This window comes from Centrocercus urophasianus, unplaced genomic scaffold (genome assembly GCF_019232065.1).
Source record: "Centrocercus urophasianus isolate 14NV4802_14NV808 unplaced genomic scaffold, USGS_Curo_1.0 seq_30, whole genome shotgun sequence".
In the NCBI taxonomy this organism is placed as follows: domain Eukaryota; kingdom Metazoa; phylum Chordata; class Aves; order Galliformes; family Phasianidae; genus Centrocercus; species Centrocercus urophasianus.
In genome coordinates this window covers 8,709,229-8,722,803 of record NW_024884867.1, presented here as the reverse complement: position 1 = coordinate 8,722,803, position 13,575 = coordinate 8,709,229, and the positions used below count along the sequence as shown (strand labels likewise).

The 13,575-nt window shown below is 39.6% G+C and overlaps 1 protein-coding gene across 1 annotated transcript in view; it reads right to left on the bottom strand.

Moving 5' to 3' along the window:
* TMEM132C (transmembrane protein 132C) overlaps positions 1-13,575 on the bottom strand; it is a 178,704-nt gene that overhangs the window by 12,256 nt on the left and 152,873 nt on the right. The window lies entirely within an intron of this gene.

The following is a 13,575-nucleotide window of genomic DNA, read 5'->3' as shown; positions in this document are numbered from 1 at the left end:
TGGCAGCATCAGACCCCCTTCTTCCAGCAGCTGACAATGTCTCTCCATCTCTGATAGAAATTTGGGAATTATTTTAATCAGATTTTTAATTCTTTGATAGCTGAAGTGAAAAGGAATTCATATCTAAACAAAGTAACAAAAAATTAATGTTATCAATAGCACAACACCCTCAGTGAAAGTACAAGGAAGTCCTGGCTGACACTGAATCTGATTTCTTTCTTCCTCTTCCTCTATGATCTCAGGAAAGTCAGTTCTACTCTTTCTGTCTGTTTTCTCCCACTATTGCAAGCAATGCAGCCCAGGGAGCCTTGGTCAGAAGAGTGAGAAAGTCACAGCACCTGGAGAGCAGACCAATTTCTAGAGCCAAATCAGAAATAGTGTTCCTGGAGGACAAGATTCTATCTCTGGGTCAGCTGATAAGGCAGCTTCAGATATGACTCTTCTTTCCTTAGCTCTACCTTCCTCTGAGCAGAAGTCTTTGGGGAGGCTGGTCAGTGAGATCTAATTGAATCATGCTTGGAGCAGTAGCCACTCTCCTTCTGAAACTGGCTCCATCCTCTTCATTTCTATGGAGCTGATCCCAAAGGCAATTGGATGAGCCTTTGGAGTTAGTTGAACAAGCTTCTTATTTATACACATAGTAAGCCACATGCACATGCTAATAAAAGATTCCTGATAACATATTTAGCTTCAGTCCTACCAGATCTGGTCTAGGTGTATGATTTAATATTATCTAAAGCCCAACATTGTCAGTAACAGAACAAATGTGTCTGTCAGGGAAAAAATGCAATAACAATAGCAGCAAAACTGCAAGTCCTAGATGGTCCTGGGCTGAGATCCAAACTCTATCTGTATTTGTAAAGCTGCTATATCCCTTCATGGGTACGCAACAAACAAATGGCTAAACAAATACATATAGCATCCTAAGGTAGTGGCTGCTGCAGCTAACAAGCAGCCCTTAAAATTGCTACAGGTTAATATTTAGTACTAGACATGCATCAGCAACAGTGGCAGGTCTTTATGACTTGCACTGAAAAAAACATTACTCTTTTCACCAAGTACAAGCAGCACTAATGTCCTTACACGTGCTCCTTCTTCCGTTCCTTTATTTCCTATACAGGCATAACACAGAGAGAGTCTAGGAGGAGCACATTTGATATGGTATTACTACATGCATTTCAACTTTGTGCCTTCAGGTATTCACTGTTCTTGAAGTAACACTGATTACTTTTTACAAAGAAAGGCAACAGAGTACCCAACTCGTGCTGTACAGGGGTGAAAGGGAGAAGGGAACAGGATCTTAGCATCTAATTCACAATGCCAAGGCTAACTTGCAAAGCGGATGCCTGTCACAAAAAAATGCAGGAGTTATGTGTGCTGCATCAGTCCTCTTAGCTCAGACTAACTCAGTCAGATGGAAGTAACAGCACAGCCAACTTGTTAGGAACAATTCAAAGCAGCCTTGGTGACACTATTTTGATCTTTACACACACGGGGTTTAAAAAAGATGAAAACAAGAATGATGGGGACAACTAAAAGCACTGTCCCATGGAATCATAGAAGAAAGGTAGAAGGGAGATTAAAAAAGGGTAATAAATTAAACAGGATCATGTTAGAAATTCACATTATTTTTAATTTAAAAGGGATTTTTGTTTATGTATTTTAGATAGATAGATGAAAGTCTCTGTTTCCTCCAGGGCTTTGCAGTGCTTCTGAGAAGGTCACCAAACATCACAGTGACCAGCACTCGTCTGCCCACAGTACTTCAAGAAGTCTCTGACAGAGAATGCAAGACTGCAGACTGAGCAGAGATCTGTGTCTCTTCTCTTGTATTTATGCTTTGACTACGAAGACAATTTCTGTCTGAAATGGCTTTTTGTCTTTAGCTACAGAAGAAGTGAGAGATAATGAAGGGAAAGGCTGCTTAGCCACCACCTTTAAGAGATTGTTTTTTCCTTTCTGCGTAGCAGATCAGCGAGGAGTTTTGCATTATAAAGAGATTTCTGGTGCTATTTCAGCAGTTTCTTTCATTATTAAGTTGCATTCAGCTACTTTTCTCCTTTTCTCCATTTTTCTAACTTCTTTCTCCAGGTTAAAACTAAAATAAAGGAGCTAGATGGCTGAAGATGGGGCTAAGCACAGTTCTCTGGGGCTTTCTACTTTGTTTCTCCTTTTTTTCTGACATTGTATTTTTGTGTCCCTTTGCTACAAAGGCCATTGTCTTTCCAAATGGCTTGGACAGATTCACTCTGCAACAAATCACATTTTATTGAACTGACAGAGCAAACTACTGCCTGGAAATCAAAAGAAGAGTCATTCTTGAATTGCTACCTATGGCACTCTGACTTTGTGATCTGGGGAGTGAATGTACCTTTCCACCTAGTAACGAACAAATTAACTGCAACAGATATTGGGTTTCCTAGTACCAGTCAAATGCAAAACCTCTGGGTCTTCCTTTTTCTTACTTATTTCAGATTAAGGTCTTGATCCCACAGTGAGGTCTGTATTGCAGAATTGCAAGAATCGAGATGGCTATCACAACATGAGCTGCCTGTCACACCATAAGGGGTGTGATAGTGTACTGCCTTGGACTCTGCAGCTATAAGAGGGCTGCTGACACTTCTGAAAGATTATCTCCCCTTTGTTGGCTAATTTCTGCTACAGATCACTAAGAAATTTTCATCCAATTACTGCTGGAGGCAGATAGTTTAAATAAGACAAATATCATGTCAAACATAAGCTGGGACTGTCTTTCAAAAGATGGCAAACTCAAAACGCTGTCTGCTCTGGTTTGTGTCAGTTGTACACAGGAGTGGAAAGAATAACAGCTGTAAGATCCACAAATAAATGGTACCAACCATGTGAGCCTAGCATATAGCTTGTTTATCATCCAAGCAATTTTTCACCTCTAAAGACATTAATCCTTAGCAACAGGTCCCTGAAGAACAGTCCTGAAGGACAAAAAAGAGAAGCTTTTAATATGGCAATGCTGTTAAGTTTATGAAAACTGCAAATTAGTGAAGAATCTATCTGTTTTCTAAGAACAAATCTCTCTGGTTTACCCTTCACTAAACACCCTGAGGTTTAAAATTCTCAAAACTTTTAAATGGAACAGAAACGAAGAGAAATGGGAAAGCAATTCTAGGCAGACCTGCTTAAGTAGGGGAGCTGGACAAGGTGACCTTCAGAGATCCCTTTCAACCTCACCTATTCTGAAATTAAATAATATCATGTTATGATAATGATAGAAGTCCTTGTATTCATTAGCTTTCTACACCTAGAAAGGCTAATTGCAAATAAAGACATAAATATTTCAATATCTGTGGGATAAATAGTTTAAATTCTACTTTTGGTAGAGTTGCTTCACAAACTGATTGGCTTCCATCACTTGAAGGTATGAAAAAAGCACAAGTGTCAGATAAATCAAAGGGAAGCAAATGGAGTAGAAAAGCAGCTTGGTAAGTACTTCATAGGATGTTAGCTGGCTACTGCTCTGTAAATACAGAGGGAGACTAAAATGATTAGAACTAACTTGTATTCTTAGAGAGAAGCTTTAGGTGTGACTGGCATGAGCAGTGACTGTGGGTGATGAGAACCTTGCTGAGATACATGCATAAAGGGGAGGCATATTCAGCTGGAGGCCACTTTAAGTAAAATAGGCCAAAATTACTTGTCAAAAGCTTCTGCAGGTCAGGGTTAGAAATGTGAAGAGTTGTGTTCTTTCCTCCTAGATTGTTTTTTGAAAAGTGAGGCTGCTCAGCCCTCCTCAATGAAGTTTCCTTTGAGACAGCAATACATAAATCCAATGTAACTCTGGGTTCAGCACCTGGCGAACAATTCGATGTTCTCAACTTCTCTTGGAAATAACATCAAGATGCCAAAAAAACTGTTTCCCTTCAGAATAGCCCTCAGAATAATGTGTGGGCTGCAAGAGCAGGAAACTTGCATGCCTGTGTGCCACTGCCCTTGCAGTCCTTCACGTCTGCCACACCTGACACAGAGTGCTTTTCTGTCACTCACAGCTTTAAAACGACAGACAAAAAGAAGTTTGCATTTCCGTTAAGAGACCGTACCTCACAGAGATGTTACTCCTGCTTTTTTTTCCACCTCAATCTGCTTTTATTGTTGGAAGAACATACTTTATACTTCGTGTGACGCGACCAATATTGCAGTTTCGAAGAATCTCAGGTTTCTTGAAGGACATTGTCTGTCAACAAGACAGAGCAAGAATGGACATCCTATTTCTGAACAGGTCTGGCCTTGATGGGCTTTCTTCTCAGGGACCTGGCCAGGCCAGTTTTTGTGATACATTGCTTTCAATCTATTCTCTATGACTGGGGCTCACATTCTCCTCACTCTGTAATTTTGACAAGACAAAGAAGCATTGGTGTGTGTCTTTAAACAAATTTATTTAAAATAATAAACTTCGTAGTGGCTTCTCTGATGATCATTCCCACGAGGCTGGAAAGGTCCAGAATCTGTTATTTTGAGTAAACCCATTTGCTCATTTCTGTTATACTAATGTAAGTGTTGCTATGTATTCAAAGGTTACATAAATGCTTAAATATTTATGAAAGCACTTCTATGAGCAAAAAGCTTTTTTCAGTACCTCTTAAAGGAATCTCAATTTCAATGAGAAAACTTACAGGATAATTAGTAAAGAACAGTGATGCTCAGCAGTTTTCAAAGATATAACTCTCTTACAATTTCAGCTCAGCATCATCACTCTTATATACCAGAAGGGCAATTGAAGTACTTGAAGGTTAAGCTTTGTGAAAAAAAGTCATTCATCCCATTAATAAATACAAAGCACCAGAATGACTTATCCATTAAGTATACTAACACTTAAACATCAGACAGAAAATGCTAGGCAGTGATAAACCATTCAACTAGATTTTGAGGCATTTTTCCAGGATTTTGAAATATTTGTATCCTTGCTGTAGAATTTGTTCTACAATAATCTTACAACATTTTCTGCAGAAATTTTAGAAGTTTTCAGACTGTGGTTCTATAGATTAAGAAAGTCTATGTTACATTAACATCACCTGATGGCAACTGCTTCATAAGAGGGATTTCAGTGCCTGATTGAATAACTCTGCGTAATCAGTAACCTGCTGCTGGAAAATGGAAGCAGTCTCAAGGTCCTTAGTACTTATTTTCTCATGCTAGACAGTTTAAACCTGGTAAGAGTTAAAGCTTCAGACACAAGTTCTTCCACAATCTCTGGCCTGATATTTACAGCTCTGTCACACTCAGAGCAGCCTTTATGAAGGAGGTATCCATTACAGGAGTTGCTAATTGCTAGTGTGCCTCAACTTGCCAGAGCTACTCCCTGTTTCCACTGACTTCAGCTGGAGCTGTGCTCAGTGACTTGGAAAGTGAAACCAAAAACTCCCCTCATCAGGAGAGCATTAAGACAAATACAGCAATGAAGACTTTACCCTGATAAGGCTGTCATATAAACGAAAGGCTTGATTTTTTTCCTCTTGCAAGCAAGAATAACGCTGAGAGTTGCTTTATACCTATGACCCAGCAGAATAAAATGAATCTGTTTCTGCAAAATATTGAGGACTTATCACCCCCACTCTGGAAACAGTGATGAGGGAGCAGGGCAGCTATTACACTTTAGTAGGTGATTAAAGCCACTCTTAGAATTAACTCTGCAGTTTTCAGTGGATAACATGGCTTCTGCTTTCACGTTGCATTGTGCTTGTGAGCTGCTGCCATGTTCCAAATGTGGTTTCAATTCCTGCAATCAGCCCTTAGGCAAAATTCCCAGCAACCCGCACTAATAATGCAGGGAATGAGCCTGGAGCACTGAAGAAAAGGAGAGGACTCTGTAAAGTCAGGGCCACAGTTTAGAAGCAATTTGGACTCTCTTCTCTGAGAAGCATCTGCATTTTCAGTATCAGCAGCCAGATTAGCAAAACTAACTAGAAAACCCCCAAAGCTAGAGAGCATTTCTTAGGGAAAAGGCTGTACATTATCTAATCTCATTACAAAGATTTTGCTGGCAGCTTTGCAGAGCAGAAGCAGTACATTTAACTAACTGAATATCATTCACTATGACAGAACTGAGAGAGTAAAAGGGGCAAAAAATGCCAGCTGAGGCTGGAGGGCATCTATTTGCTCCCAAATGACCAGCTTCTGAAGCTCAACTGTAGCTGTGCTGAGCCACAGGAGCTCTCTGCAGATACCATTATCACGTAAAACAAAATCTGTCTTGTTTTGTGCACTCTCAAGTCAAGTAATTTCTGAAAATGGGGCAGAATAGAGAGTTTGGCTACTGCTCACCAGGGATGCACCAGTCTACACATACAGCGCAGTCCCAGATTTCTTTCATGCCAAAGCAGGGTGAATGCAGAAACTTTTAATTGCTTCCAACTACACGCTTTGGACAGTAGTTGCACATCTGAGAACATCACATTGCTTGTGGTTACCTAGCTTCATATGTATCTGCAGTATACAAGTTCACACTGTGTATATTACAGCTATTGGCAGGAAAAAAGGAAAAAGAGAGGCAAAACATCACTTTTTCTAACTATATTTTTCAAAAAGATCTGGAGAAAACATCTAATCCTCCCATCAAATCTATAGCTGCCGCAAGACTCATTCTATTTCTCCCATTCTCTTCCCTAGTCTTGAACTTGCAGCTTTGAAGTTGATTTTGAAGCATTTTCTGTGGATTTTCAGGCATTGTTATTGCCACTTTGCTTTGATTTTTCATTTGGGATGTATAGGTTTTTCACTCTGGCATCACTAACACCAGCAGTGAACTGTGTGAAGGCAGGAGATGACAGGGAAAGCAGTCTGCAAGGGTATGGCTCAAATGCTTCATTAGCTGCCTTTGAAATCTTTGCCTATTATGTGATGGCAAGGTATTTACACCTTTTATTGCTGGATTCAAGCAGCTCAGATTATGTCTATTTTGAGTTTCAATTTCAATTGCAACTGACTGTTTGGGCAATACTGTTATACGTGAATGGCAGAACATCTTCTATGAAAGCTCCACATATGGCTGTCCTCTATGTTGTATTTGCATACTGTGCAATCAGGTTTCGTTTTTCTGAAACTCCTCTGAAGTTTTTTCACTTTGCTGATATGTACTGATCCCTGTAAATCACAGGGCTATGAGAAGTATGGAGGAGGGCAAGGAGGTGGATTTTCTCTTTGTAATTCTGTTCAGAATACATATCATATTGGATTTACCAGAAGAAAAGCCTACAAAGTAACAGGGCTTAAAGAACAGCAAAACAATGGAATGTCCATGCTGTGACTTTCCTTGTGTTTTCAAAGCTTTTTACTTTCACACAGATCACACAGAAACACAGTATTAGAAGCAGAAAGAGGAACCATCAGATAGAAAAACTGCTAGTTTTGCACTCACGCAGATACAGCTTCTGCTTTCAAGGCTATATCAGAATGTGGTGAGTTGGAACTGTATTTGCAGTTCATCAGCCACTGCACATTCATTTCAGGAAAGCGATCTGTGCTGGCCCTTGTGGTTTCTGCACCATGGGGGGAAGCACTGACAGATCCTATGCTTGTTCAGAGCCTGCTGCTGTGTTCCCTCAGCCCCATGCAGAGAGCATACCAGGCTCACACACAATCCAAAAGCAGCACGGTTGTGATGGTTCTGACAGCAGTATCACATGAACTGGGCATCCTGCTCTCACTTCTGGAGCTAACCAAGGGAAAGGCTTGCATACCTGAGAATGAACACAGACTCCACACAAGGGAGAATGCAACTTTTCTATTTTCCTTCCAGAAAATTTCAGCTCCTAGTTTTTCTTATTTTTCCCTGTGAGAGTGCTGCTGCAATTTTGGCCATGTGAATGAACCTGAAAGAGGCATCGGAGCTCTGTGAACAGCTGCCTCTGTGCCACAAGAGGAGGAGGACTGCTTGTAGCTGTGGGTGCTTCGACTGAACCCTTCATGCTCCCACCAACCACAAAAGACAACATTACATTCAAGCATATGGTCATAATGGATTTCAGGAAACCCTGCTTCATTTTTCCTTTCATCTCACAGGACTGAGTTAGGAACAAGACGTGTTTTAGACTAAACTTTATCCTCCTACTTGTTATTTAGCATTGATATCTCTAGAACAGTTCCACCTACCTAACAAATTACAAATACAAGTTTCTTTGACCTAAGTAAAAGCTGAGCAAATAAATCAATTGCATTGTGTTCACTATAGCAGCTTTTAACTGGGGGGGTAGCACTTTTCCTTGCTCAAAAAAGCTGGTAGGAACAACAGGTTCGTTGTCATCAGCCCCTTGTTCTTATTTTCTCCTACAACTTAAAAGCAGAACAATAAATCCTAAATCCTCTGAGTCTTGAAGGCTTTGCAGTAAAGCCCCATACATAGAAAGCATGCATGTGCTGAGGGGCAGAAATGCAGTAGATGTTTGGATGCTTCCCCTGCTATGTGTAGAAGGACTTGAAAGGGTTGAGAAAAAAATGCAACATGCCCATGATGTGCCAGGGTTTCTAATGGGCTGATTTCTTCTGAAACTCTGCTTCCCTGTGAGATCACCATCTGCATCATCACACTTCATCACAGCCATCACCACATCATTACTTGCCTCCAGATGCAGAGAAATCAGAGGGAAGAAACCTCAGAGGCCACGGGAAGCTTTGTTTGGAGCAGACTTTTCTTTCCTCTGACTGATACAGTTTCCTAATTCTTGTATTTTGGCAATATCCATAACTTTTCATTGAACTAAGTACAGTTATCTCCAAATTATGCTTAGGAAGCATTGATTCTCTATGAGACCACTGTAACACTAATAGCATAACCTTTTAATTTCAACTGGAAAGGAATCAGATCTTGAATTAGTCCTATGGAAAGTGACACAACAGATATTTAGGTCATTCCTCAACAATCTCAAGCATTTCCATACCCTTCCATAGATATTTATAGATATATATTTTTATAGAAAGCACTTATTTTTGTTACGGGTTTTGTTTTTGGTACTATGATGAGCCATGAAGGAGCCCGAGGGACTGCCCCTATACTGTTAAAAATTCAGGGTGAGCTTTCCTGATGGCTTTAATGAGTGCAGCACTTTAATGAGTGCAGCACTGAGCCACAAGAGTTCGATCCTTTAGAGCTGCCTGCAGCTCAGCCTCTCACCTTGGAACTGCATTCAATCTACTGACAGAAAAAGAGGTAACGCAATTTCTAATAAAACTACCTAAAGATGATGCCAACGAGTGGTTTCAAACCAAAATAAAAGCAGTGCTTTCCTTTCCTACTTGTAAAATACACTGTATATTTTGCTAATAGTGGAAAGCAGTGACATTTCTTTGCAGTTATCTGAGCAGCAGCCCCTGTCCATGGCAGGGGTTGGAACTAAATGATCATAGAATCATAGAATCTTTAAGGTCCCCTCTAACCCATATCATTCTATGACTCTATGATTACTTGAACTGAAGGGCTTGAAGCACAGCCATTTATTTAAGATTGAGTATATTAAGACAATAGAAAAGTGTCTTCTAAATATGTATCTTCTTAACAAATACCGATGTCTTCTCTGAGAAACAGGTTTTGTGTGTGATATGGTGCCAGACATAATGTTTAAAAATTAAGTTACTACAATTAGCATACAACTATTTACTTTTACATTAGGACCCCATGTCCATCTGTCAGCTTTCTTATTGGCAAACTGAGATTTTCCTCCATCAGGTGTCATAAAGCATCCAGAATAGTCTTTAATCTGACTGGAACACAAATGAACAGCAGACATTTGAACATAAGCTGTGTCTTTTTAGTAAGAATTAATTCCATCATATAAACTGTTTCCGTCACAAATGGCGAAGTCTGTGAAACATTCATGAGCCCTAAATGACAATTTCATATGAGTAGGTTCCCTGATGTTAGTAGTATTCACAGCAAAGTTACTCGTGTGTAAATGAATACTGCATTGAGCCTTCAAACAAGATCCACAACCTGGGCAGTTGTCTGCGAGTCCCATCACTATTGCTTTCAAAGCTTTGCAAACAGCATTGCTTCCAGTCTTTTAAATACTAGAGTTCAACCACAAAAACCCTCAGCGAAATTTTCAGCCCCCAACAGGCCAGTGTTGCTTTGATCTGGGATTTTGTTTCAACTTACTGTGATAAGAAAGGGGCAGCTGTGACACGCTGTCCCAGATTTGGGCTTGTAAGAGAAATTCCTAGCATTCTTCCAATGGCTTTACCTGCAGTCAGTGTCTGTCTCTGCTTGTCGGCTCCAACGAAAACAAGAGTCCACTGTGCATTAACAACTGCCAAGGGATATCTTAAAGGTGAGAACTGTGTTTCTCTTCTCACTGATGGCCATAGCAGCTGCATATTTGAGCAACTGTTATGTGAATCTATGTTTTGAGCTTAAGACATTATAAAAGCTATTAATGTCATTTAAGAATGAAAGGAAACTAGTAAAGAAGGTCTCCAGAGTATTAGGCTACTACACGCAATTTACCATTTATAAATAATAGCAGCATAATAAAAAATATGATATAATGTGTGTAACATCTCTTCATATAGCAGCGGGATACAAGCTAGCCCAGAAATGACTCCTGAAATACAAACAGCACAAAAGATTTTGAACTCAGATTATTTTCATGGAAAAAAACAACCACAAACCCACATCCACAAGCTTGTAAGCATCAAGGGTTTTCAGTCTGGAAATGTCACAAGGTAATGCAAGTCTCCTGAAATTCTGCTCTTCTTCACAGCATGAAACCGCATCTGTTCCAGAAGCCAGGTGACCTGGGAACCCGGAGCAGTGTTTGCCCTCAAGCAAACCACACAAAAGCTCTGGCAAAAGCAGCCACATTCCACTTGAATTTCTAAGAGATGAAAAGGAGCCTATGTATGCAACAGCAATCACTGTTAATGAATACAGATACACGGATCCTACCAGTAATTTCCATCTTAGCAAAGCAGAATTTGGCCGTTGCTTGATTTTTAGTACCATAATAAATTTTTTGTCCTCTTTTAAAGGTTGGACCCCTGTGTGAAGGTCTAGAGCACTCAAAGACTTTTAAAGGTCAGGAAATCAACAGTAAATTTGGAAGTAAAGAAGAGTGCTGCTCTGAGCTGAGAGCAAGAGGTATTAAAAAAAAGTAAAAGGAGTAATAGTCAGCAGATTAAGACAGGATGCAGACAATGCATTGAGCTGCCTCGAGACCAAGCTTATCACCGGGGAAACTATTACGTGTAACTTGCAGATATATCTTATCTTTCAATCTCCACTGGGCTCTGTTACTGAGAATAATGTAACAGAAGCCAAACTGAAGGCACCGTAAAAATTAATACAAATAAGCTTTTATCTGATGGCCATGTAGCAGGGCAAAAACATTACCTCTAGGCTGTTTGCAGGACCCATACAAATGGACACTTATCTGTTTGACAGATGATTCTGCTATGACAAGGATGCTTGGGAATATTAACTGTAGACACATGCACACCTTTGTTGAGGATTTCATGATCTTGTACAAAGAGGTATCGTTTATTAGGAGTAGACTTTATCTTGTAAGAGAATGGTAACTCCCAACAGGATATTCAGATGAGTATTTTACAGAGGAAAATGATAAATCTACAGAATTCAGTATAAATTCTGCCCAAGGAGGTTGTGGATGCTCCATCCCTGGAGTCAATCAAAGCCAGGCTGGATGCAGTTCTGAGCCTTGTCTGGTGGTTGGTGAGCCTGCACATAGCAGGGGTTTGAAAATGGATGATCACTGTAGTCCTTTTCAACCCAGGCCATTCAATGATTCTATGATTCTATGATAAAAGCTTAATTGAGAATTTCAAAAGGAATTTAGGATGGAATGCTTTTGTGCTCCATGTGAAGCTTTCCGAATATTTTTTAAACTCAGAATGCATAAAGACATTTTAGTTTAACTCAAAATCCAACTCCAAATGAAGTTTGGCTTCATTTCCCTGTGTAAAGAGATACCATGGGAACTAGAACATTCTAGATTTAAAAGACCAAAACCTATTCCTTTATGATGAGATGATAATTTTTTTTTTGCTTAAAGCATGGCGTTGAAATCTACTTTTTAACTTGCTGTATGATTTATAGTAGTTAGCATTCTTATTTCACAGATGCATTCCTCCAAGGATTCCTCTTATATTTCTAAAGATACAGGAGATATTTTCCCTATTCATCTGAGCAATTTCAGAACATTTCTGAAGAGGAAATTACACCTGAAAATTTTCTCTAGTCAATTCCAATAATCACTGTATGTTAGCCTCCAGTTATTTGTTTCACTTTAGCTTCAGAGTGGCTAGATAGGGAGGCTTCTAGACACCACTCAGAAATGTTCCAATAGTGCAAACAGACTCCATTTTAAGAAATCCTTTTAGTGGAGATAAATTATTTCTGCAGAAAAGAAGAGCACAGCAGGATCCCAAGTGCTAATCAAAGGATATAGTGCTAAAAAAAAACATTCTTTCCAAGCAAATGGTTGGAGAACTGCAGTAATTCAGGATGTACAGCAATTACTACAGGAAGAACACTCTCCTTTTTGTAAGGTTTTGGAATTCCGTTTCTCCTTGATCAATACGTTCCAAAGCTATAAAGCTCAAAACATATCTTTGCAGATGAATTTTTATTTTGGAAATCATTGTGCTGCCATTTTCTATGCATTATCTGGTGATATATAGCAAGTCTCCAAGAAGATTTTAACAGTAGTCATTTTAACTCTTCGGAAGAAGAAATTCCTGTGAGGCTGGAGTTACATGGTGAAATTCTGTAAGCTCTTTAAGCAAGAGAGCTAGTCTACATGATCAAAGTAGATCTTTCTGCACTTAGTTTATTTAATTTTTGAATGCTGTCCTGTATTTTAAGTTTCTCAGTCCTAGTTCCCATGTGTTTCTCAATGAGGTTACAATCAGAATGATACTTAAATTAAATTCCAGCTACAATTTTGTAATTAGATGGGTAATCAGATGTAAGTAGGAAAAAGTTAATAGGAATTCTTTCAGGAAAAAGCTCTGTTAAGCATCTGATATATGGGAATACATCAAGCTCTGGCGAAGCGGAGAGATTTGCTTGGCTGTGGCAGATCCACCGGAAGCAGAAAGCTATCTCTGTACAAGTCTTCTCATTACAACAGCTTCATTAGTTCTAAGAATGTCTATTTTTCATACAACCATAGAATATCCCAAGTTGGAAAGGACCCAAGAGGAACATCAAGACCAACTCCTGCTAACACACGACTACCCTGAAATCAGACCATATGTCTGAGAATGTTGTCCAGACACTCCTTGATCTCCAGAAGATCTGTGATCTGACCGCTGCCCTACAGAACCTGTTCCATGTCCACCACCTTCTGATGAGGGACCTTTTCCTGATATCCAACCTGATCCTCAGTTCAACCTCAATGATGTGGCAGTACTATGTGTGTACTATCCATCCAAGAGAGCTGACAGCATTTTAAAGACACTTAAAGATTATCCTCATAAAGCCCATTTGATATAAAGTCACATAAACAATAAATTCCTCCAAAGATCCAAAGACCTTGTGGATGCAGGCTAAAATCACCTTTGCTCAAAGAACATGAATTATGACAACCTTAA